The sequence below is a fragment of the Heterocephalus glaber genome, unplaced genomic scaffold, assembly GCF_053883595.1.
Source record: "Heterocephalus glaber isolate CG9 unplaced genomic scaffold, H.glaber_assembly_v1.0 deba00001531, whole genome shotgun sequence".
In the NCBI taxonomy this organism is placed as follows: Eukaryota; Metazoa; Chordata; class Mammalia; order Rodentia; family Bathyergidae; genus Heterocephalus; species Heterocephalus glaber.
In genome coordinates, this window is record NW_028258329.1 from 17,792,018 (window position 1) to 17,817,289 (window position 25,272).

The 25,272-nt window shown below is 43.7% G+C and overlaps 1 protein-coding gene across 4 annotated transcripts in view; it reads right to left on the reverse strand.

Annotated features, from left to right (window-relative positions):
- Det1 (DET1 partner of COP1 E3 ubiquitin ligase) overlaps window positions 1-25,272 on the reverse strand; it is a 49,214-nt gene that overhangs the window by 12,931 nt on the left and 11,011 nt on the right. Inside the window, exon 1 of one of the 4 annotated variants that reach the window (XM_087188369.1) lies at window positions 1,159-1,334. The exons of the other annotated variants lie outside the window; for them this stretch is intronic. The gene's annotated coding sequence lies outside the window, so the exon portion shown is untranslated. Of the gene's footprint in view, window positions 1-1,158; window positions 1,335-25,272 lie in introns of those variants that run through there. 4 annotated transcript variants of the gene reach the window in all.

The following is a 25,272-nucleotide window of genomic DNA, read 5'->3' on the forward strand; positions in this document are numbered from 1 at the left end:
TCTAGACCACCTCCCTGTTTGTTTGTTCGAGATGGGGTCTCACTGTTAGCCAGGCTGGCCTCAAACTTCTGATTTTATGTGTATGCCACCAAGTCCAGCTCTGCTCCCTGTTTTTGTAAATAAAATTTCATACGAACACAGCCATACCCATTCATTTACATACTGCCTACACCTCCTTTTCCCCTGTGGAGAATGCATAGTTGAGAGCAAGGCCACAAGGCCCATGGCCTACAATATTTCCCATCTGGCCCTTCCTGGCTTTGCTAACCTCTATTTCACCTATCAGCTTAATCATCACTTTCTCAGGGGGGGTTCCTTCACTTTTCCATTAAATAAAATCCCAATATAGTAGCCATACCTCTCCTTCACCTACTGTTACATGTGCAACTCTGCCTCTGTATTTTACTTATGCTCATTAGGGGTCCAGTACACAAACATTATATTCCATGTGCTCACCAGTGTTTTGACACAGAGCAAGTCCCCTTCTTAAACACTGGGCCTGACTGACTCAGGCATTCTCAAATGTATTCCCCCTGGCCCATGTCATAACTTTTCAAATTGCAGCTCAAGTATCATTTCTTTCAGGAAGTCTTCCATGCCCACCCTATCTAAATCAAGAGGTCGTTGTTTGTCTCCTCCACAGTAAATGTGCCAACTTGTGTTTATACTTTCACTTGGCGTGGTTGTGTTTAATGTTTGATTCTCCTGCTAAACTGTACCCTCCACACAGGAAATAACTATGGGTACTTTGTTCACATCGATATACTCCAAAGCCCAGCACTGGGACTGGCACATGGTAGCCATTTCGGTCACCTATGGAATGGAAGAAGTTAAGAAAGCCTGGCTGAATCGGGCCACTAACTCACTGTGTGGTACTAAGTTCTTTCCTCGTGCTAGGTATCAATTTCCCCATTGAGAGAAAGTGCACCTATCCCTCAATTCCTTGCGATGGCTTCTAGAAAGAGAAAAAGATGCCAAGGGGCGGACACACACGCCCAAGGGGGCGCCCCCGGAAAGCAAAGCCTGGGGCGGGGCCTCAATGGGAAGAGAACAGTGAGGGATGGCGGGGGTCGAGGGGCCTCGATGTCATGCGGGGAGGAGCCTCCCGGGGAACATCTGGCCGGCTTGGAGGCTAGGCCAAAAAGGATAGGTCCTCACCTGTCAGGTCCTGGCTCGAGGGGCCGGGGCGAGGGACGCCCCAGCCTTTTCCATGCGCACCTCCCCCGGGCCCGGCCCCGCCATGCCTTGGGACACTGGCGCCCGCGGCCCCCGGCGCCCGCGGCCCCCGATCCCTGCTTGTGTCAGACACCGAAAGTGCTGACAGGGAGAAGGGAAGTAGGGGAGAGCGCAGCACCAACCAGTTGAGAAACATTGCAGCGCACCCTAGCGCCCGGAGGAGGCGCGAAACCATAGAGGCTGCAAAGGAAAAATTAACCCGGCGCCCTAATCTGGATATCTCTGTGATCTCCTATGGCAATATCTCTGCACCTACAGGACACATTTGCAAAAACATGAATAAGAATTAATTTTTCAACTTGTGATTGGACGCTCCGTTTTCATCAGCTGAAAAACCATCTTCTCTCTGTCGCCTTCTAGATAGTGAGTGCCTTGTGCATGTACGTTGTATTTAACATATTACTTAATGCTAGGTGCCCAGTCCAGTTGCTGGCACATATTGGCCGTACAGTGAAAGCTCCTCTCACTAACTTAATCCCATGGCCTTTACTTGCCTTTGGGCTATGTTACCTCATTCAGTCTCTTACACGCTCTTGGATCCCTCCAGCCTTTGCCTCATCTTTTCCGCACAGACTCCCACCACATTTTCTTGCATAAGCCTCCTTCAGATTATTCGGGTCTCCACGCAAATATCATCTCTTTTTTGTGTTTATTGTTTTTTGACTGCTTTTAGTGCATTGGCTGTGAACAAACCCAAAATATCATCTCTTAAGAAGGCTCCCACGACCACCCCCGTCGTGCTAGTCATACATCACTTAGTTTGTTGCTTTTGTCGTTTCTTTGCTCTGACCCCCCGCTCTGTGCAGAATACAACCTGTGAGAGCAGGGTTTGTCTTGTCTTGTTTTCTGTTTTAATATTCTCTCCTAGAATAGGGTTTGGCATGTTGTAGGTGCTCAATAAAGCTATTGACAATGAAGAAATAGTTTCACCTACAGCAATGCCATGAGGAAAGAATGTTTGACTTGGAGAGGTAGAATGGCTGAGAGGAAAAACACAGGTTTCTGGCCCACACTTCACATTTCCAAGCTGAGTTATCAGCTGCGGTCTTCATTTCCTGTCCTGAGGTATGAAGATTGCACCTGCCTTGAAGGTCATTGAAAGATTTAGAGGTGGTAAAGTACAGAGCACTGAGCATCAATAAGTTAGTACTATTGAAAGTTTCCAAGGACAACTCCTTTACCTGCAGAAGATGAGATTGAGACCCCAAGAGAAATGTAGCTTGTAAATTCACACAATTATAAGGAGGCAGAGCTGTGACTACCACCTAGGACTTCCCTCTCTTTTTCCAGGGTTATCTCTTCCAGGCTCAAATTTTGACTCCATCATGTGAGTTCTGAAGAATTTCAAACACTCACTTTCCTTTTCCAAGTGAGTTTATTCACATCTAAAGTTGGACAAAAGATTGGTGTTATGGTTTATATCTAAATGTCTTCCCAAAGCCTCATGTGCTTATAGGTGAGGCTTTGGGGAAGTGATTGGACCATGGGGGTATGATACTCATCAGTGGATCAGTATCCACTGGCCTGGAAGGGCATATCTCCCTCCTTCTTTCCTTCATTGATCTCTCTCTACTTCCTGCTGGCAAGCCATAAGCTCTTCTTCTCTGCCATGCACCCTGCCATAAATTGAACTAAGGACTTAAACTGCTACAAACTGTGAGCCAATATAAACCTCTCCTCCTTGAAGTTGTGGGTGTCAGGTATTGTGCCTCAGAGATGAGAAAGTAGCTAAGACAATCAGATAGGGAATGAAGTTTGAGCTATCAAATGTTACCCACATGGAAGTGTTTCAAGCCTGCTATCTCAGTTCTGGGCCAGAGATTGAAAATGGGAGTCCCACCAATGCCAGTTGTTGGAGAGTAACAGCATGATGTCATTCTTGTGTAGCTGTGGCACTGGAGAGGTGAGAGAGAAACAGATGCCCAAAAGAAACTCTACCCTATCTCACACCACATACAAATCAGTTCAATTCAGACATAAATGTAAGATCTAAAACTATAAAACTCTTAGAAGAAAGCATAGCATGATTCTTTGTAACCTTGAGTTGCTTAGATATAACAACAAAAGCACAAGAAATCAAAGAAAAAATAGATAAATTCCACTTTATTAAAATAAAACAACTATTGTACTTCAAAGAGCATTTACAAGAAAGTGAAAAGACCACCCACAGAATAGGAGATAATATTTTCAAGTCATATATTGGATAAGGATCAAAAATATAAAGAACCCCTACAACTCAACAGGGAAAATACAACCCAACTGAAAAATGGACAGAGGATCTGAATAAGTATTTTCTTCAAATGACCAATAAACACAGGAAAAGATACCCACCATCATTAGTTATCAGGGAAATGCAAATCAAAAGTACAATGAGTTATCACTTCACATCTGCTAGTATGACTACCTTTTCTTTTAAAAAGGAAAATATTAGCCAGATGTGGTGGTGTACACCACAGGAGACTGAGGCAGGAGAAGTACCATGAGTTTGACGCCAGCCTGGGCTACACAGTGAGTTCAAGCCCAGCCTAAACTACATAGGGAGACCCTGCCTCAACAAACCAATAATAATAATAATAAATTGGAAAATATAAAGTGGTGAGGATGTGGGAAAATTGGAATCCTCATTAATCACTAATGAGAATGGAAAGGTCATTGTGGAAAACAGTTTAGCAGTTCCTCAAAAAGTTAGGCATGGGCTGAGGATGTAGCTCAGTAGTACAGCTTGTAGTTAGTGTACACAAGGCTCTGTGTTTGATCCCCAGCATCAGAGAGGGGGGGAAAAAAACTTAAAATATTACCCAGAAATGTCAGTTCTAGGTATATAACTGAGGTAAATGAAAGCATGTCCACAGAGAAACTTGCATTCACACACAAGTATTATTCAGAGTGGCCCAATCTAAATGTCCATCAATGGATGAATGGATAAACAAAAAGCAGTGTACATATTATTCAGCCATCACAAAGAATGAAATACTGGTATATGCTGCAACACGGATGAACTTGAAAAACATGATGCTAAAGTGAGAGAAGCCAGACATAAAAATCCACACACTGCATGACTCCATTTATAAGAAATAACAAGAATAGGCAAATCCATAGGAGCAGAAAGTACACAAGTGGTTGCCAGGGGTAAGAGAAGAAAGGAATAGAGAGTGACTGCTAATGCATGTGGGGCTCCCTCGAGGTGATAAAAATGTACTAGAATTAGATAGTGGTGATAGTTGCGCATCTCTGTGAGTACCAAGACCTCAATTGTACAGTTTATGACATGTAGGTATCTCAATTAAAAAATAAAAGAAGCAGCTCTCAGTTCCAGTTTATCCCTTGGTCTGTGACTGGGATAACCTGTGTGGGCAGTGCTGAGTAGGCTGAGGGCCTCTTGGCCTTCCGACGAGCCCTTCCTCTGGGATCAGCACATCACCCTCCTGCCCCTAAAGCCCAGCCCTCCCCACCACAAGGGAGGCTGGACTTCCTCAAGCTCCAGTGTCTCCTAGGAGAATCTTTCCTGTGGAGCATAGTGGTCTAAACCGGAATCATTCTGAAAGATCGTGTTCATTGTACTTTCCTCTTTACCTTTGCTTATGTTTGAAATTTTCTGTAACTACTACAAATACGGTGGAATCTCCCTTCCAGTCTGCCGCTTGTGTATCTCTTCACAGATAAGCTTATTCTCCTGTTTGACCTGCAAGAAGAGAGAGCATTGGGAGGACCCCGCCCCCCCGGAATGGAGAGCCAATGCACACTGTTCTTGGCGTGCCACTGCTTGGGGACCACAGGAGAGGGGACACTGGTGCCTTCTCTCCCCTAATGATCCCTGGCTTGCAAACCCCTCCTTTAAAAAGGGGGAGGGCATTGAACTGAGACTGCTTCCATTTAGCCTCCAATACTTCCTAACTCCACATTCTTTAACCCATCTGTACCTTGGCCTACCTCTTGTACAGTGGGGGTAATAATTGTAGTACCTACACCACAGGTTCCAGGGGAATAAAATGAGTTATTGCATGGAAAGCTTTTAGCACACTGCTCTGCACATGTTCAAACCTCAAGAAGTGTTAACTTGTTAATTCAGTTCTTGCCAGACCAGTCCACTTTGTCCTGAAATCCTGGGGCTCTCTCTGCCTTGTGGATGAGGTTGTAGGTGTCTTGAAAATGAAGATTGTTTAATCCTCCCATCTTCCCAACCTAGGCTGGCAGTTCTAACTTTTCTGCTAATACCTTTTCCATCCCCAAATTCCTGGCTCATGTGGCCTTGGAAAGTCATTTTTCTCAACCTGCTTTCCCACCTGTGGCATAGATATAGCAGGGGATAGGGAGTAAGCTATATGGAAGCCATTGCCTTTGTAAAAGACCTAATTTGTATATAAGTTTGCAAATTAAATTATACATGGCATAATTATGCATAATTTTAAATTATACAAATAATACTAGAGATTCCTCCCAAAATAAAAAACTAGAAATTCCATTTGACCCAGCTATTCTCCTTCTAGGTATCTTTCCAAGAGAGGTAAAGACACCATACACAGTAATGTATGCATACCTGTGTTTATAGGAGCACAATCCGTAATAGCTAAATCTTGGAAGCAGCCTATATGTCCATCAACAGATGAACGGTTAAAGAAAATGTGATGTTTATACACAATGGAGTACTGCTTTGCCAGGACTGGAAGTCCCATTTGACCCAGCTAGTCCCCTGCTGGGTATCTTCCCCAAAGAATTAAAAGAATCATACTACAGTGATATATGTGCACCCATGTTCATAGCAGCACAATTTGTAATAGCTAAAACTTGGAAACAGCCCAAATGCCCATCAACTGGAGACTTGATAAAGAAAATGTGGGCTTTTTTTATAAAATGGAGTATTAGCCATAAAAAACCGAGAAATTAGAGAGATATTTATAGCTAAATGGATGCACATTGAGGTGATACTCTTAAGTGAAATAAATAGGACACACATGTGTAAATACCAAATAGTTTCTCTAGTATGAGAAACTGAAAGTGTAAATAAGGACTAAAAGGTATAATAGATAATGTGAAATAGGAAGAAAAGGGGCAAAGGGGAAGGGCAAGTGGGAGGGGTAGAGGAAAGGAAAGAAGGAATAGAATTAATATGAGAAAATGAAAAAATGGAAACAAAATCTTTGTAAATAGGGAGGGATGGAGGGGTTGAAGGGAGGGCAGGAGAAGGGGGAAAAGATAAGAACCAAGAGAGATTATGTAAAGGTGCAAATTTCCAATGATGAATGTCATTATATTGTATACCTAAAATGTACCAATAAAATAAAATTTTAAAAAAAGAAGGATAAAGTTGAGTCATTTGTAGGAAAATGAATGCACCATGAGACACAATGTTAAGTGAAGTAAATAAGACACACGAGTTTAAGTATCACATGGTTTGTCATATATGAGAAACTCAGTATATAAACAAAATGCAAAATAAAAGACAAGACAATAGGAAAAAAAGAGAAAGGAAAAATTATTGTTATCCAGCACAGACAATGTATCAGAAAGTATACTTTGATGTAGCATAATTGTCTCATGTGTTTTATATGTTTTTTTAGCCTGTTAGTCTGGATTTTAATCTGTATGTATAATTAACTTCATAAATGACTTACAAGATTAAAAAAAAGAAGAAGAATCTGATCCTGGCCAAAAAAGGGGGTGGAGGGGAAAGGGAACAAAAAGAATAAAGATGTGTTATGTCCATGTACCAATTCCTCACAATGAATGTAATCATTATGTACTGCAAACAAGTACTAATAAAAATTAAAGGGCCGGGGATTTAGCTCAGTGGTTCCACCGCCTGTCTCGCAAGCACAAGGACCAGAGTTCGATCCCCGGTACCAAAAAAAAAAAAAAATTAAAAATAAACAAGTAATATGTGAACACATTGCTCATGTAAAACTGCAAGTAGCATAGAAATAGGGTAAAAAGTCTAACTCCTCCTTCACATTACCAGCCCCAACCCTCCACTGCAGAAATTGTAAAGCTACCCTCCAAGCCTTTCTGCATTATCAACATAAGTCTGTAAACAAAGAGATCTATAAATAGTCTTGTTTCACCCTGGTCTTTAAACATGAGTGGATATGGCCTTAGATACGGTCTTGCAATTCACTTTTTTCATTTAGGGATGTTTGGAGATTGTCTTAGGTCAGTACATAGAGATCTAACTCATGACACAGTTCTACAGAATGAATGCTCATGATTTAATCATACTTCTATTTGTAAGCATTTAAGTTCCTTCCAATTTTTCACTCTTAAAAGATGCTTCAGTAGGGGCCGGGGATTTAGCTCAGTGGTTCTGGTGCCTGCCTCGCAAGCGAAAGGTCCCAAGTTCGATCCCCAGTACCAAAAAAAAAAAAAGATGCTTCAATAAATAATCTTCTATACACAACTTCGGGCACAAACATATGACATATACTAACAATAAAATCTCTAGGTCAAAAGTTATGCATATAAAAAGTTTTAATAGAGAATGCTGATTACTTTAATAGAAAATATAATTACAAAATGATTGTAACAATTTATACTCTCATTTCCCTACGTCCTTGCCCACATTTTATGTGATATATGTGTTGTTGAAGAGAGCACCCACACTTTATAACAAAAATCTTTCTCATTTCTTCCAGTTGCATTAGCAAAAGATGATATTGTATTGTTTTAATTTGTATTTTTCTGATTCCTAATGAGGTTGACTCTTCCCCCCACCCCAGATATTTATTGGCCAATTACATTTCTACTATGAGTTGCCTTTGCATTATTTTTCTGCTGGGATATATTTTTCGTTTTGGTTCATAGGAGCTATTTATATATTCTGGATATTGATCCTTGGTTAGCATTGCAAACACTTTTTTTGTATGTGAGTCTTGTCTTTGCTTTTAAGCTCTGTTTGTAATGATGTCTTTAGAATGGTCTGACCTCCCATGACTGTTCTTGCTATTTGGCAATTTACAGTGGAGTCTGGAGTGGGGATGCCATTATTCTCTACTTCCCGGACGATCTGCTAGCAGTAAATGAAGCCTAAGGTTCTTTTCCTCCCTGCCTTTCCCAGGAAGTGGATTTCATGTCATTCTTACAGCTTTTATTGCTCTCAGAGTATGATGTACCTAAAGAAGCAGCAAAGGCTGGCCATGACAACTTGTGGGCCTCTTCGAGGACCATGCTTTCAATTCTGAGAGAGAAAAGAAACCATGGAGGGCTTTAAGCGTAGGAGTAGCATAATGAGACATGTTTTAACAGGTTTGCTCTGGCTGCCATAAAGAGAGGGGACTGTTGAGAGACAAGGTTGGAGGCAGGAGACCAACCAGGAGACTGCTGCAATAGCACAGGCCTGGCTTGGGGTAGTAGAAATGCAGGTACTGAGAATCAGAGGTTTATTTGGGCTCATGGTTTCAGTCCATGGACAGCTGACTGTAAAGCAGAAACAGCATGGAGGAAAAGCCTGTTCCAGCTCTTCTACCCAGGGCAGCCAGGAAGGAGAGGGAGATGGAGAGGGAGAGGGAGGGAGAGAGCAAGAAAGAGAGAGAGAACAAGAATACATCTCTCCAGGTCACACCCCCAGTGACACACTTCCAACCAGGCCCCACCTCCTAATAATATATTTAGCTATGAACTCATCAACGGATAAATAGAACATAGATCCCATCACCTTCTAAATACATGAAGGACGTTTCAGGTCTAAACCTTAACAAAACGAGCTAAGAATGTCCTAGAGTTTTTGGCCTAAGTAACTGTGGGCGCTTCTGCTGAGAAAAAAATAAAATTGGCCAGGAGTGGTGACACACACCTGTAATCCCCGCGCCTGGGAGATTGAGGGTTGCTGCAAGGATTGCTGGGGAGATCGCTGTGAGTTTGAGGGCACCCCGGCCTACAGTATGAATTCACGGCCAGCCTGAACTACAAAGCAAGACCATATCTCAAAAAACCAAACCAAATAAGGAAAGAAAGAAAAGAAAGAAAGAAAAAAGAAGAATAAAATATTTGCACGGGGCTAAATTTGAAGTCAGCTCTACAAAAACAGGACCCATTTCTGTTTAGAGACTAGATCCCCACAGCCTAACACAGTCCCAGGCACGTAGGCACTCGGTAAATATTTGCTGAGTGCTGGGTCAGAGACTTTTGCTCAAACAGCACCACCTCAGTCACTGGATGGTGCACTCAGTTCCCACGGCTCTCCAGCTCCCGCCTCGCAGAGGTGCTCTCCCCTGGGCTCAGGAGCACTAAGTCTGGAGCCGAACTCCACCCTCGCACTCTTGCCTCCACCATGCCTGACGCTCATAAGGAAGACGGTGGAGGGATAGACAAGGGGACCTAAAGGACCTGCAGGCTTCCTCCACCCACTGCCAGCCTTGGGTGGCTCTTCAGCCAGGGCTTGTAGCAACTTTGCTCGCTCCCTGCATTAGCCTGCCAGGAGCAGATGGGCACGGCAGCAGCAGGATGAGAAGCCCTTGCCCTTTCTGTCCTCCTAGAAGAGGCTGGCAGAGCACTTCTTGCCTCTACATTCAGTGGCAGACGTTCTTTACCCTAAGTAAGGAATGACCATCACAAATTCATCAATTCAAAATAATTGCAATCACCATTTAATAAACATTTATTATATGCCATATTCTCTGCCAGTTATCTCACCTGCTGTATCTCACTGAACCTCTTTCATGGCTCTGAGGCAGGTAACATTATCCCCACTTTGCAGATGCAGAAACTGAGGCTCAGCTTCACTTGACCCTGTTGTGGCTCACTCATGCTGTTCTTGCTTTGGGGAGAGAATGACTTCGGGATTAAGGTCAAGAGGAATATGGCAGCAGCTGTTTGGGACATTTACTGTTTAACCCGTTTCTTGCCCCAGATCACTCATCCATAGGCAGAGCTTCCTCTTGGACACATTGCTTTTGTTCACATGGCAGAGAAGACAAGTGTGGGTTTTAGTATCATCTGTGTGGTGCCTGAGCTGGGAGCCCCGGCCCAGACAGCAAGAGTCTAGGCTGAAATCGAGTCCTTGCTGGCTCAACCCAGCCCTGGAACCTGGCCGAGGGCTGCATGAGCTGGGGAAGGAGTGCTTTGCCAACTGGTCCAACTGGAGGATTTGTCTTTTTAACCACTCAGAGAGGAGCCTGTTTCTAACTCAGCCAAAGGTGCCTTCATGTTAGTGGCAACCATGGTTCAAAGCTTCGCCCCTGCTGGCAGTCCAACTGTAAACAAGCGACATCACTTCTCTGTGCTGTTCCACCATGACTTTTAGAATTCAGGCTCTGTGCCAGCCACTGTGCTGGTGCGGCAGGACCCAGAGGAAGTCGTGATTCTGCCTCAGAGCAGCCTGTGGTCCAGCTGGAAGGGCACTGGCCAGCAGCCCTGTCCACAGGAGGCAGTAAGCACTCAGGCAGGGATCTGCACAAAGCCAGTGGAACAGATGCTTAACCTCATGCTTCACAACCGATGCTACAGAAGATGCTAAAAGGATCTGGGGCTGGGGATCCAGGCAGAAGGGATTGGAGGTTCAAAGGTTCTGAAGGGTAACAATGGTACTGTCTCCAGGTGACAAGGAATGGATTGGCACCCCTGAATCACAGAGGGAGAAGTGAGCAGTGAGGAGAGGGGTGAAGGCTCTGAGACTCACTCTCCTCATCTCTAAGCAGGGATAACAGCATTACTCCAGCCACTCCAGGACCCTTTCACGCTAAGCCCTTTATTGCTATTTGCAGAAACACCCAGGCTTCCAATTTCAATTCTAAATTCTTTCGTTTTTTTAGAGACAGGGTCTCACTATGTAGCCCAGGCTAATCTCAAACTCATGGCCATCCTCCCTCTGCCTCTGGAGTGCTGAGATTATAGTCATGCACTACCACACCCAGCAAATCAAATCCAACTTCTTATCAACTGTTTGAAGAGGCACTTTCCCTCCAACACAACATTGCTTCCATGCTCTGGTAGATTTGGAACTTCTCCAAAGTGGGTGACCTGCTTTAAAATCATGTCTCTGGCTTTACCCTACCTGAGCACTGTGCTGAGAAAAGTCTGTTAAATACGTGGTTTTGATTGCCATATATTAGAGGCCTTGCAAATATTTGTTGCATGGATGAGGTCAGACGCAGAGCATGGGGCACACCTCCTAGGTTGGCCTGAGATGTGGGGCTGGATGGAGGAAGGGCTTTGGAGAGGAAAGTGAGCCAGGGAGAACCTGGGCCTCTTCTTCCCAGCAGGAATAGCTGCTTCCACCATGCAGCAGAGCTCAGGTAACCTTTCCCTTAAACCAGCATCCCCAAGGTGCCTCTAGGAGTCATCCTCCCTCCTCTCTCAGGCACAGGACAAGGGACAATGGTGGAGGTGCGAGTGGCCAGTGTGGGGGTGCACGCAGAGCTCCAGTCCTGGGAATGATTGCTGATATCTCTTGCTGAGAGTGAAAGGCAGAGTTGGGGGTGAAGGAGGCAAAGTCCAGGGAACACGAGAAATCCTAGCCGCAGGGAGAAGCTCTCTTCTTCCCTACGAAGGCAATGAAATTAGAGGTAATTGTGAGGCACAGAGATTCGATAGCATGTCGGGAAGCTGTTAGGTGCAGCCAGCAGGGCCGTCTCAGGAGGGGAACAGCTGTTCCTCCCTCTGGTGCTAGTAATGGCCCCTCAGTTGTGAGGGTTAAACAAACAACCCTCCTGGACCCAAACCTGTGCTGCCTGTAATGGGGGCAGCTGGGACAGACAAGCAGTGAGGGTGGCCTGGTCATCCACAAGGCATGAGCCTCCTCCAACCCCTACCCCTCTCCTGGGCTCCCCCAGAGCCTGGACCTGCTCTGGGAACAGGAGGCTAATGGGCAGGGTGGGGGTGCAGCTGTGCGAGGACTGACTTCCCATCTGCCTAAAGACCACAGGAGGAGGCAGGAGCATAGGGCATCCCCTCTTTCCCTGCCCCCCTTTTATCTGCCCCCACCCCCTCCGAGGATGCAGTAGTAAGTAATTCACACCATAGCAGACACTGAAATGCACAAAGTACTGGTTAGGAAGCTCAGGTCCTGGAGGCTGAACACAGTGGGTGACAAGTTGGTTGAAGTGTTCTATAGTTGTGGAAAGTCTTCAAGAAGGAAGGTCCCTGATGCTGATCTCTGTGGGGAGACAGGAGAGGGACCAGCAACTGGGAAACTACAAGTCCACAGTTCTCTAGAAAAGGTACTGCACTCTGAGAGGTGGGCTTTGAAAGAGATTGATGAAGAGGCAGAAAAGCAACTTGGGATGTGGGGGTGCAGGGTGCCTTCACTCTGACTAGGAATTCCGGGTTCAATTCTTAAGGGCCTGGAACTATCAGCATGAAAGCGTTAACATTCCAACCAAAATATCCTACAACGGAGAATAGCTAAGAAACTCCATACAGGCCAGGAAGGAAGAGTAAGCAGGTGTCAAAGCCTATGATAGTGGAAATCAAGCTTTAATATTTTGTAAGATCTTTATTTATTTATTTATTTTTACTTTATTTGTTTTTTTTTTTTTTGGTACTGGGGATCGAACTCAGGTCTTTGCACTTGCATAGCAGGTGATGAAACCACTGAGCTAAATCCCCGGCCCAGATTTTGATAACATAAGTGCCAAAGTAGAATTTAACATGCATAGACACCAAACAGGCGTGTATTCCTCATTTTGTATTTTGTTTTAACAAAACCATATACAGCCAAGCATAGTGGTACACGCCTATAATCCCACCACCCTGGAGGCCAAGGTAAGAAGATCACAAGTTCATGCCCAGCCAGGACAATTTAACAATTTAGAAAGATCATGTCTCAAAAATAAAAAAATAATAAAACGAGGGCTGGGGTTATAGGTTAGTGAGAAGGTCCTGGGTTCAATCCCCAGGATTGAACAAGAGTAAAACGTATGGAAAGAGCACTCCTAGAAGGAAATACTACAAAATGGTTCTGCCTGGGCAAGAGATCAGAGCTAATATTTCTTTTGTCCCTATTTTTCCCCATGAATTGTTTTTTGATTTACAATTTCTACTTTATTTTCACAAAACTACAAGTGTTAGAACTGGGTAGACTATCAGGCAGGATTTCAAAGACGTGAAATGAGTCTGTGTGTTGGCTGGAAGGTTATGCTAAGTGAGGAGGATATAGAGTGTGAAGGGGGAAAGTTTACATTCTGTCTCAGTGCAAGCTGATATAACAAGGTACAGTACCATAGTGTAAGTGGCTTAGACAACAGAAGTCTATTTCTCCTAGTTCTGGAGGCCAGGAAGACCACCCCAAGATTCAGCTCCTAGTGAAGGCCCTCTTCCTGGTTATGACCTCCTGTGGCCGGGGCTGGCGGAGGTGGAGCAGGTTCTTCAATCTCTTGCAGAGCCACTGATCCCATCCTAAGGCCTCAGCCCTCACAACCTGACCACCAACCCAGAGCCCCATCTTGGATACCTCTACACTAGAGATTAGGGTTTCAACAGGAGGCTGGGGAAGGGACAAAGACATTCTGTCCACAGCACCTGGGTAATAAAAAGACAGCACATTCCTACATAGATTCATCAACAGTGGTTATTCCAGGAGGAGAATGAGAGAGGGATTCACTTTCTCCTTATATACATCTCCAGTGTGAAAAGATTCATAATGAGCATGTTTTATCTCAATACTCAGAGAAAATCAGTACAGATATGCTTAAAAATTTGAAATAACAGCAAAACATGGCCAGTTTAGGGGGACACTTGGTTATCAAGCTGCTTGTGATTCCCCTTTGCTCCCAGGATGATGCCATTTAACAGCATCTCAGCAAAGACAAATTTTCCAGTGACACAGTGTTGTGCTAAATTCAATTCATGAGCATCTTCTACACCTAAGTAGCCTGACTGGGTCCTGGAGTTGAAGGGTGTGGGGTGTGGGAGAAAAACCAAGAGGATCCCATCTTCAGTTTGACTGGTATGGAGTGGAGGAGGAAATTAGTTTACAAAGAAAAGTGTGAGAATCTTTGGGAAAGTCCCCATTGCTAGGACTTGATCAGCAGAAGGGAAAGGTGTGTGTTTGTGGGGTGTGTGTGTGTGTGTGTGTGTGACAGAGACATGGGGGGGGTTAGGGTTGCTCTCAGAAAGATCCTTCCAGAAGCAGTGGGAGAGTGGGAGGGTAGGCAAGGAGGGTGAAGACAGAGAGATGAGGGGACCAGAGGCTGGGCCTGCTTGAAAGTGAACGGGGCCTAGTCAAGGAGGAAGAGCAGGGAGTGTAGCAGGCCCCTCCTCATGAGCAGCAGGCGTCTCTTAGGGTCACAGGCAAGGAGCAGACTGGTTCACCCCGCCCTCCAGTGTCTGAAAGAAGACTGTACAATAGGCTGGCGGTTTCCAGCTTAGCTGCCCAACAGACTCAACTGGGGAGCTCTAAAAATACTGAGCCCAGCTGAGCATTGTTGGGAGCAATGCTACATAATTCTAGGGAAAAATCATTTGAGTAGGCCTAGTTCTCCTGCCTACAGGCCAGCAATAACACTCCAAGACATACTTCCATTTTGGCCTCAGGTCACAAGGGAGATCTCAATGATCCCATGATGCTGTAATCCTCCAGAACAAGACCACACCTGTAAGAGCCGCCCTGGGAGGAACCAAATCTTCATCTGTGTAGTTCCTGGGAGGAACTAAATCTTCATCTGCATAGTTCCTCATTGTTCTTAGATTTCCGCCGCCCCCACCCAGTCTTTTGTTACACCTTGTTCATCCCAATATGATACTGAAATCTACATTATTCATTTGTTACATTTGTTTCTTTGGATGTACTAAATAAAAGGTGCTGCAAGCTAGGGGGCTTTTTTCTTTGCCACCCAGAGCAGCACTGATCAGACCCAAAGCTCAGCTTCTTCTCAGTCTCATTTGTCTACCTTTCCTGTAATTCGCCGTGTGCTGCCGTGGCTCACAGGAGACTAGGACTTACTGCAGAGGTTCTGGTAACGTCCCCTTCCCCTGTTCCCTACAGAGCATGGTAGTGCACACCTTAACCCAGCACTCTGGGAGTCTGATGCCAGAAGATGGCAAGTGTAAGCACAGCTAGAACAACTTAGTGACTTAGCTAGACCCTCCCTCAAATTAAAAAGGGCTGGGAATGTAGGCCAGTGTGAAGGTCCGGGGTTCAATCCCCAGTATGTACTGCCAAAATAAAAACAGGAAAAAAAGTCATGACTGTCTGCTGGTGGCTGGGCCCCACTGTGCATCTGATAAGGTTGTTAAGTCACCCGGAACACCTGCCCGGCCATCTGGCACTTTTATCCTCCAGACTGGGCCACAGGGCCTCCTTGCCCACCTCCTCAGGGACAGTGGGCTGTAGGAGTCCTAGACACCTGCTGGGGAAAGCAACCCTCTCCCCCCAGCACCAAGGGCTTCTGGCAGCATTCTGGGTGCCCAGGTAGCACTTGGGGACTATTCTGTCTTGTTAGGAGCAGTGAAGCTATGGGGGTGGGGGCCTCCCTAGGGCTCCTGGTAGTTAAACACAGTTGATTCTGACCTTGTGGAGATAAGAGAGCTGTGTAGTGGTGGGGCTGGAGCGGGGAGTTTGAACAAGGTTCTCCTCTCTCCATATCAGACTGGATCGGAGCAGCAGCCCAGGGCTCATTAATCATCCCAAATGCTGGCCTTCAGAAGCTTATCTGCTGTACAATCACCTTGTCCCCTCCTCTCTGGGCCCTGGAAACCATAGCACTTGGGGAGAAAACACGGCACCTGTGTTAGCAAATCGTGTTAGGCTCTATCTAGCAGCACAACATCCATTTATGTATACATTCTGCTGTTCCAATAGCATTCTGATTTGTGTTAAGGAAAATGCAACTGGGACTGCTGGAAATGTCCTGTATCCTGGCCTGGATGATGGTTCCAAAGGTGTCTGCATTTGGAAAGTGTCATTGACTGGCTTGCTTAGGACCCTCTATGCACTACTCTCTCTATTATTCCTGTTTATAAATTGGAAAAATAAATCTGCAAAGAACAAAAGAAATACATAGCTGAGTGATGTTAAACTCTCAGGTTTGATGGCCATGTCCCATAACCCAGCCCCAGGCAGTGGGCAGGCACATCGTGGCCTCAGTGGCTGGATCTGGCAGCAGTGAGGGGGAAAGAGTGAAATTTGGACAAGGGGGCATCTCTGCGTTTGAATCTTGATGCTGCCACTTCCTAAACTAGGTCACTCTGCATGACTGCCCTGTGCCTCAGTTTCTTGCCCTGCAAAAGGGGGATGGTGCTGTCCGTGTCACTGGTGGTGGTGACGATTAAATGGAAGCACCTGGCCCATCACAGACACTTGCTAGTGCAGTGCTTGTTCCTGTGTAACAGCTGGGCCTTCTTCTGCATCACCTGTCTGGACACCCAACGTCTGCAGTGAACTCCAGCAGCACTCGGCACCCAGCTCCCTGCTCTTCCCCTCTCCTACTCCGTGATTTTCTGGTCTCCGTTCTGACTGCAGGAGTCCTGCATGTGTCCACTGGCTTGGCACATGCTCCAGCAGAAGCAGGTCAGTCCTTTCTACTGTCCACCCCTCCACCCCTTTCTCTGAGGTCGGTGTCCTCAGCAGCTATCCCAGCCAGGCCAGTCATGGCCCAAACCCCACCTGTGGGCCGGGATTCCCACAGAGCATGAAGAGGACACCAAGGCTGTCCAGCCCTGCCTAAAGAGACCAGAGGGTGGCCTCCCCAAGGGCCCAGCAGGGATGGGTGCTGTGGTCTGAATGTTTGTGTCCCCACACAGTGTCTATGTTACAATCTAAACACCAATGAGATAGCTCTGAGGTGAGGCCCTTGGGAAGGTAACAGGTCCACAGGGGTGAAGCCATCTTGAAGGGACTTAGTGTCCTTCCACCAAGCCTGAGGAGCTCTTGAGGGTCCTGCCGTGTGTGACACAGGGAGCCACCTAAGAACCAGGAAGTGGATCTTCACCAAACACCTTGACCATAGATCTTCCAGGCTCCAGAATATAAGAAATAAATTTCTATTATAAGCTAGCTAGTTTATGGTATTTTAAAACAGCTGAAGATGGTGGAGTGGACCCCCTGCCTACACACTGAGCTATCTGGGCCCATTCAGGAGCAGAGACCTGCCCGAGTGTGAGGTGCCCCAGAGCTGTTCCCAGGGGACAGACACATCCACACCATCACCCTCACCAGCACCCACCACTCCCTGCCTGCATGGGCACCCTTCCTAGCATGCATCCCTCCCCCCACCCTGCCCCCAACAGACCCTTTCCCTAGGAACCATGCACACCCTAAACCACTCCCTTGCCTGCTGGCCTCTCATGCCAACCAGAGCCACTCAAATCCTTCTGCTGTGCTAGGCCCCCTTGCTGGGCTGTGCCTCAAGCTCTGAGATAGTAAGAGCTGGAATTGAAATTTCATCTGAGCTTGGATAGATCCAAATAGATGTGAGCCTTGCTGGAGTGCTTGCCTAGCATACAGGAGACCCTGGGTTCAACCCCAGCCCTGCAAAGGAAAAAAGAATTTGAGCTGCAGATGTAGCTCAGTGGTAGAGCACTTACCAAGCATATAAGGCCCCTGGGTTCCATCTCCAGTACTACCAAACAACAACAACAACAACAAAAAACCACCAGATTTTGTCTGTTGACGACTTTTAGACAAGACCCTTAAGAAGTCGTGGCCATTGTCATGTCGGCTCCAAGTGCCCATCTCAGGCTCTTCTCTGTGCTCTTCACACCTTTTCCCTATCCTGTACCACCCCAACTCCCCTTCAGGATTGATTCCTGCTTCACACTAATTAGTCCCTGTTTGGACCTTAACAGGAAGGAGAGCTTTGTCATTTCCTTTAAGAAAAACATGTGAGAGGCCAGCCTGCTGGTGGTTGCCAGGCAACCTTGATGATCCTACAAGAAAGACAAACTCCAGAGTGTGACAGGGCAAGAGAGCCTAGTTAGCAGCTATTGACCATAAGCCTGCTCCACTGAGAGGTGTGAGAAAGTTCTAGCTGGCATTGGCTTCAATGGCTCTACTATCCCTCCAGTATGGGGATTGAACCTAGGGCCTTCACACTGAACTACATCCCCAACACTTTTAAAATTTGGAGATAGGGTCTCACTAAGTAAATAAGTTGACAGGTTGCCTAGGCTGAACTCAAACTTGCAGTCCTCCTGTCCCAGCCTCCCAGAATGCTGGAGTTACAGCCATAAACTGGGTTTACTATCTTTTTAAATGTTGTGTGTGTGTGTGTGTGTGTGTGTGTGTGTGTGTGTGTGGTGAGGGGCGCATATTCAAAGGGAGCTGGGAAGGAGTAAAGCAGTGTTAGTAATGTAGAGTAATCATATCATTCACTATGGTGGCAGGATGACATATTGAAATATTACACTTTATCTGTTCACTTCTAGGCTTCCTTCCTGCTCCTGTCTTCTAGTAGCTGGGTAATACTTGCCATCCTTTACCCCAGAGCAGGCCAGAGAGTAAAAACAGTGTGAGCAAAGTGAGGCTCAGAACAAGGGATTCTATGAAGAGTCTTGGAAGGGCAATCAGGGTGATGCTGGATAGGAGGGATTTCCTATGGTCAGGGAAGGAGAGAGAGGTCTGTTAGCCTCTACTACTCTTGCACCTGGACACTGTCTCCAGCTGTATACCTACTGACACATATTTCTGTACGTGTGCTATATGTCCATAAAATTTACTTAAAATGCAATGTTGAGATAATCATTTTCACCTGTTGTGTTGGCGAGGGGCTAATCATTTGTTGATCCATTTAGGTTCATAAGGGAATGGGGGGAACTCTTCCCTCATATATTGCTGAAAAGAGTGCAAATTGATAAAGCCTCAATAGGGAGACAACTCGTCAGTATCTGTGGAAATTGCAAATGAGTATGCCTGGGACCCAGCATTCCCATGTCCAGGAACTTATCCTAAAAATAGTACCTGCATCTATACAAAGACACAGACAACCCTTGAGGTATGATGGTTTGATTTACAATGTTTTGACTTTATGATGGTGCAAAAGTGATATACATTTGGTAGGAACCATACTTGAAAACTTTAAATTTTGAGCAGAGGGTGTGGTGCACCTCTGTAATCCCAGCAGTGTGGAAGCTGAGGCAGGAGGATCACAAGTTTGAGCCCAGCCTGGGCAACTTTAGTGACTTAGCAAGATCCTGTCTCAAAATAAAAAATCAAAAACAGACTGGGGATGTAGCTCAGAGCAAAGACCCTAGGTTCAATCCTGAGTACTGAAAAAATATAGATAGATAGATAGATAGACAGATAGACAGATAGTTCTTTTCCCAGACTAGCAATAGATAGGATGAGCTTCTCTTATGCTGCTGGGCAGTGCCACTGCCCCAGTGAGCCATGTGATGATGAGGGTACACAGTGTGCAGTGTTGCTAAGCAATGATGCTTGGTAGGTTAGGCATATTAAATAATTTTCAACATATAATATTTTCAATGTATGATGGACTTTATTGGAATGCATCGTCATCATAAACCAAGGAGCATCTGTATAACACATTTTCATGTCATTGTGAAACCAAAAGATTGAAAGCTAACCGTACATCCATTAGCAAAGTACTAAGGGTCCTTACAGAAGAATCTTTACCATAAAATGTTCTGCCATCATTAGAACTAATGAAGAGACCCTTTATCTATTCATATGGAATGATCTCAAAAAATTTGGTTTGGTTTGGTTTGGTTTGGTTTTTCAAAACAAGATCTCACTACATAATCCTTGAAATTGCCGTGTAGCCCAGGCTGGCCTTGAACTCATGATCCTCCTGCCTCAGCCTCTTGAGTGCTAGGATTACAAGCATGTGCCACATCACATCGCCCCAAGCTTTATTTTAAATAGAAATAAAGATTAAGGTATAGAACTATACATGAGGCATACCATCAAAAAAAGAGGGAGAAAGATGTAAATATAAATAGTAGTTATGTACATCTCCCTGGATGGATAGTCAAAAAGCTAATAACATTTGTTTCCTCCTGGTGGAATGAGTAAAGTCTGAGGGACAAAAACAGGGTGGAGATTTTCCTTGTTATACATAGAAATAGGACTGGAAAAACACCATTCTCAAGATTTACATCTGGGCTGGAAGTGATGCTGAGAGGCAAGAGTGAGAGAAACTTAAAACTCTAAACTGAACATGAAACTATATTCATGTGTGGTCTGCATAGCTAAGGCATTTTTGAAGAAGGCGTATGTGTGTGGAAATACTTGTTCCGGACAAGATAATGCTTAAAATCAGGGGACAAAAGCTGGGGGAGGCACAGGATATTAGCAACATCTTCAGGTATCTCTATAAGATATTTATCAATTACAAAGGTAAAAATGACGTTATAGTGCATAAATCTGGCACATGCCACTTTAACAAAATGATCTAGGTTAATAGCACCCCTGGTAATGAAATGTCACCATCATCTACTGTCTGATACTATGTATTGAAAAGGGCACAATTTCTCTTCTGTAGTATTCTTCCCAAGCATGCATGGTGTTAATCTAATCAACAAGGAAACACCACACAAACTCAAACTGAGAGATGTTCTACAACATAACTTATCCTCACTTTGAATTCTTTAAAAGTTCCGAGGTCATGAAGAGAAGGATAGAATGAAGAGTTGCCATAGATTTGAGACTAAGAAGATCTGACAACCAAATATAATGCAAGACCCTAGAGCAAAAACGGGGGCATATTTGGAGGAAAAATAGTGAAACTCAGGTCAGCTTTTAGTTTCATTAATCCTACTGTCAAGATGCTCATTTTCTGTCCTTGTTAATTAACCAATGGTTTGTGAGTATTTGACATATGAAGAAACTAATGGATATACACGGATCCTCTCTATTGTTCTTTACAACTTTTCTTTAAGTCTAAAATTATTTAAAGGGGCTGGGGTTTAGCTCAGTGGTTTCACCACCTGCTGTGCAAGTGCCAGGACCCAAGTTCGATCCCCAGTACTAAAAAAAAAAAAAAAAGATGTAAATAAAATTATTTAAAAATACAAAGAGCAAATGAAAGAAGAAAAATGGGGCCAAAAGAAAGTGGGTCAGTGAAACATTAAAAAAAAATTTTCAGAAAAGCAAAATTTGACAGTGCCTGAGGTACCTGTGTCTGGTGAACAATGTCCTAACTCCAGGAAATGACTCAGGCTCCTAGGACTTTCATCCTATTACAGACATAAATGCACAGTCTGCTTAACATTGACTTAAGCGAGGCCCCAGGTCACACTCAAAGCTGCCCACCAACCATACAGACCCATCCACGGAAAAGATCTCCATGTCCAGTCTCTTTGGGGGATTCCTAATCAGCACATTTTCAACAGCCTCTAGGTTGTTAATAGTAATAACCCTTTCCAATAACTAATGACTCCATGATTAGAGAGGCTACGGAAAGAAATGGCCGCCTAATTTTAGGGTGCATAGAAAAATTAAGCTAGGGTTCTTTTTTTAAAAATTATAAATAATTTCAAGATGGTGATAACAGAACATTAAACCAAATGTCAGGCCTTCATAAGCTTGAAGTAATGTACAAGCCACATGTTCATGAAGTCAATTCTGACTACAGGGCCCAGGGGAGTAACCGAAAAGGTTCAGGAAGCCTTTTGATCCTGAAAAGGAACTAAAACTTATTGTCCACTTTCTATGCTTGTATTCTCCTAGTAGGTGTTCAATAAATCATTAAACAAATCTCCCTTAATTCTCACAATCACACTATGAGTTACTGTTTTACTGATCTAACACATGAGGCTTGGAGAAGTGAGGGTTCAGTGCTCAGTACTGAAACAAACAAACAAAAAGGAATGGAAAAATGAGCTATCAAGCTATGAAAAGACACACAATAAATTTAAGTGATTACTACTAAGTGAAAGAAACCAATTTGAAAAGGCTGTGGAGCATATGATTCTAACTGAAAACATTGTGGAATAGGCAGAATTATGGAGAGGGTTAGCAGACAAGTACTTGCCAGGGTCTTAGTGGGGAGGAATGAGTAACTACACAAAGTAAAAAAATAAGCACACATATCCACCAATAGATAAGAGTATATTAGTTTAGGGTAGTGAAACTATTCTGTGATATAATGGTGAGTATGTCCTTATTCAATTGTCCAAACTGGTACATCAAGAGTGAACTCTAAACTATGGATTTGGGGTGATAAGTGTGTCAATGTAGATTCATTAATATAATAAATGCCCTACTGTGGTGTGGGTTGTTGAGAGCGAGGAGCCTATGAATGAGAAGGGCAGGAAATATATGTGAACTCTGCACTTGCTGCTCAAATTTGCTGTGAACCTAAAACTGCTCTAAAAGAATAAAGTCTATTTAAAAGGGAGGAAAGATTTATGACTAGTCCTAATTCTGAATTGTTGAATGGGGACACTGTCCTGATTGTCAGAGCGGGAGCCAACACCGTATCTGCTTTGAGATTATATATAATGAAGGAAAAAAGAGGAAGCAAAGGGGACAGATCCAATTGTGTGCCTCTGCGTGTGTATTTGACACAGACTGCAAACCTCCAGTTCACCCCTGTTTCTCCTGCAGTTAAAAACTCTCAAAGGTCACTGAGCCCTAGAGCCTGGAGCAATAAGACATTTTTTACAGAGAGAAAATGCTATTTTAGGATGAAACCTAGCCAAGGCTGCCGGGGGTGGTGGAACACAAACCCATAAAATGAAAGGGTTCTTGGAGCAAGCACATAACAAGATATCCACCTGATAATGGGAAAACAATGGTTTTATTGAGATTTCCCCAGGAAACAGGTTTCTCCCAATCAAGTTGACAGTCTGAGATCATCTTATGATAGTAGTGAGGTTGAGAAGTAGTCAAGGGACAGCCACATCCCCTGTGCATATTATTAATTAACTCATCAATGACCTTCTTAAGGGCAGGAGGAGCTGGGCTGCTCAGAGGTTTCAGGTCTTCCTGTCCCAAGAATGTCAAGAACTCACCCTATCCTTTCTGGAATGATTTACCTCAGTGATGATTTCATTGATGACTCCTCCAAGCTGCTTTTTGTTGCTGCCTCTGGTATTTTCCACTAAAAGCTACTCTGATAGGTAGTAGGGTGGACTGCACAGGAGTGATTTATGCTCACTTCTCCCTGGGCAAGTGGCCTTTATCTGCACTGCTGGAACACCCTGGGGGAACACACAGGGACACTGGAGTGCCTTCTCTTTATCCATAACCTAATTTAAAATTAGTACGAGCTGTAGTTATAAATCGCAGCCTGAGTTGTTCTTAGCTCATTATGTTTTTGCCATTTCATTTTGTGTGACAACAATAGTATTATGCACTGAGCCAAATTTATAGTTTTGAAGGTGCTCTCTTGTGCACGGGCATATTTGATCGTCACCTAAACCCTATCAAACAGAAAACTAAGGATGACCGTCCCCTTTTGACGACCTGTGAAACCAAGGTCAAAGGGCTCCCCAAGGTCATATACCACTTTCTACCATCAAGCAAATTTGGACAGAGACTGTGTCTACTTTGTAAAATAAATTATTAAATATTGCAAGAATGTTTAAAGTACAGAAAGTATAAAAGGTAGCCATTTGTCTACTCCTAGTTTTAACAGCTGTTATTACACACCCCAGATATCTTTTAAGAAGAAATGAAATAATGCAATGCAGTTATAGCCACCCTATCTCCTCCCTGTCTTGTTAGAGGTGATTACTATCCAAAGTCCACAACTATTCTCCTGTCCCCATTTATTAAACACTTACCACATCTGCATTCACCCATAACAATATGTATTCTTTGTTTGTTCGGTACCGGGGATTGAACTCGGGAACTTGTGCTTTCAAGGCAGGCTTGGTGCCACTGAACTAAATCCCTGGCCATAACAATATGTATTAGTAGTATTATCTATGTTTTACTTCTTATGTTCTCCTTATTGTTTATGAGTCTTTTTGTAACTTGTTTTTGGATGTTTCAACACTGAATCATTTTAAATTGACAGCAGTGAGAAAATATTTAGAAAGACCAATGATTTAGTACTGAAACAATGACGAAAAATGGATTTAATAGTGAAATGATGACTAGAAATGGCAGGAAATAAAATAGTTTTATTATTTTAAATTTTACTCTTCAGGCAGAAAACAAATGTTCCTAACAAAAAAATTCTTTTCACAAAAATAAATTATAAAGTATGTATAAGTTATTTATCATACTATTGTTTACATTCGTAAAAGGTTGGAAACGAACCTGTAAGTTGAGGATAATTAAATAAATTGTGACAAATCTACCATAAAAAGACGCATGTGATTGAAAAAGCAAGAATGCTTTATAGGTCCTTGTAAGAAAAGATCTCTGGAAAATATGAGGTAAGAGCCCTCATCTATTGGAGTATATACTTTTATTTGTTTGTATTTTTATAAAGAAACAATGGAAGAATAATACAAGAAACTAACAGGAGGGATTGGTTAACTAGTAAGATAGGTAGGTAAAGGAGTAGAATGAGGTGGGTGGGGTGAAGTGAAAACTAGTCTTTACTGGATGCGGTTTTATATTGCTTTGAATTTACATCCCATGAATATACTGCCTATTTAGTACAGTAAGTTAAACTGAACATATTGATAACTATAAATGGCCTCTCTCTATTCCATAGATTGGGCTCGAAAAACAGAAATGGAACAATGTTGGGTTGATGCTATTGCAGACACACTGGGTGATTTCACTTTATGTTTTCCTCAGGCAGAGAAAAAACAAGACATAAAAGTAACATGATCATTTGCTATTCCTACTATTAATCACATACTATTTGCCAGAAATTTTAAGGTGCTTTAAAAATATTTTTTTATGTAAATATGTATGTGTAGTTTCAGCACATCAGATTATATTAAAAGTTTAAAGTCAAGTACAGCAATTCTTCACCCTACACCTTCACACTAACCCCTTCCCAGATGCAATCCTTTTTTAAATCCTTTTTTAAGCTGTTTCTCTAGGATTTATACATGTCTATGTTTTATAGCATCTGTAAGTATTACTCTCTTTGAATCACTAATTTTAGCCAGTTTCTACAGACTTCATATGATAGCAACTAGGAATTTATCTCATATTCTGTCTGCTTCTCTTTCCCCTAAATCTTCAATGTAGAGATTTTAACATTTAAAAAATGTTCCCTTTTTTTTAAAAAGTATATGTTT